We start from the raw sequence: 1,772 nt of genomic DNA, 5'->3' as shown, positions 1-1,772 counted from the left end.
ATAAAAGGCATACGGATTCTGAAGTCATATAACGATCTGCGGTTTGGTCTTAGGACTTTATGTTTAGGTCGGGTGCTTTGATGGTATGGGGGTTAGTATGTCTTAGCTACCTTGGAAGATTGCTCTATTGAAGGGAGATATTAACAGGAGAAGGGACTAGAGTATTTTGGGGGTAGCTAGGGACTTAGAAGCATTATAGACAGCCTCAGAACATTCACCTATTTGCATTTAGAAAATTACACGTCATGAAAGTCGTAATGCTTGGGATGAAAGGTAGGGGAAGGGGAAGGAAGAAGTCCTTAAACAGAAAGAGGGATAGAAAAATAGGTAGAATAAAAGAAAAGGGAAAGATAAAAATTGAAAAGAGAAAAGGGGAAAAAAAAATAAATGCAGTCTTAGAGTTCTATTTTCTTCTCTTCCAGTAGGTGGAGCTGTGCCCTCTGAGCTGAGCTTCTGCCCTCAATATGCAGGAAACAATTCCTGTGAGGCTGCTCCTCTTCCCAACTCTGCGGCTCTCCAAATCCTGGTCGCCCAGGGCCATATCTCGTCTCCAACCCCCCCCTTCTCCTGGCAGCCAGGCCCCACTCACCGGTGGCATTCTCTACAGATCTACTTACACTTGCACCTCCCTGGGTGCCCTGTTCTCCTGAACGACTAGGCACTCTCTCTGTTTGCCATTCACCCAGACCCCAAGGTTGTGGAGCGGGTGAGCTAGGGGTCGTCAGCTTATTTTGCCTGGTCACCTCTGGTAGCCATGCCGCTGGGAGCTGGCGAAAAAGGCCTCGGCTGTCGCCGCTGGTGGAAGGGGGAGTTGGAGGTTAGGTGTCCCTCCTATTTCCCTGGGCTCCTATAATCACGCCCATGGAGAGCTGGGGAGAGATTTTTGAGATTTCCCCGTTATATGTATCTGGTGGGGTGAGAGTCACACACCTGTTGTCACCAATTTCGGTGGGAAGGGATCCCATCACCAAATTCTGGTGACATCAATTCTCTGCTATAGTGGACTCCAGTCCCCTCGCCGGGGTGTCCGATGGGAAGGCTGGGTCTGGTCTGTCTCTCCTAGGTCCCGGTCTCAGTTCTTGGTCCTCTGTCTCATGGAGGATTGGTTAGCAACCTCTTCAAAGGGTCCAACTCTTCGTTTCTCTACGCCACTCGCAGGTCTCAGGTAGTGCTGAGATGACTCCAGAAAATGTAAGTTAATTGCTAGTGACAGAAAACAGTACATGATTGCCTTGGAATGAGGAAGGCAGGAGGGAGGGATCACAAAGGAACTGGAACAAGCTTGGGGGTGATGTTCTTTCACCCCTCCCCTACCATTCAATGCCCCATTGCTGGGGATGGAACCCAGGGCCTCTGCATGCTGGGCAAGAGCTCTACCACTGGGCTACCTCCCCAGTCCACAGTTCTTTATGCTGATGGACATGACGATGTCACAGGTATATACTATGTCCAAACTATTCAACACGTACAAGTTAAATAGGTAGTTTATTGCATATCAATTTCATCTCTAAAAACCTTTTACAAATGGAATAGATACAGTATTTTTAATGTATAGGGTGTAACAATGCAAACAAACAGTCCCATCACTCAATTTTAAAAAGTATATGTTACTATTATTTTTTTACATTTCTATGTTCCATAATCACCGTAAGTCGAGGATTTTTTAAAAAATATTTATTTAGTTGTAGATGAACACAGAGTATCTTTATTTATTTTTATGTGGTGCTGAGGATTGAACCCAGTGCCCCGCACATAAGAGGCAAGAACTTTCC

The sequence above is a fragment of the Urocitellus parryii genome, chromosome 5 (genome assembly GCF_045843805.1).
Source record: "Urocitellus parryii isolate mUroPar1 chromosome 5, mUroPar1.hap1, whole genome shotgun sequence".
Classification (NCBI taxonomy): Eukaryota; Metazoa; Chordata; class Mammalia; order Rodentia; family Sciuridae; genus Urocitellus; species Urocitellus parryii.
This window is presented reverse-complemented; position numbering follows the sequence as displayed.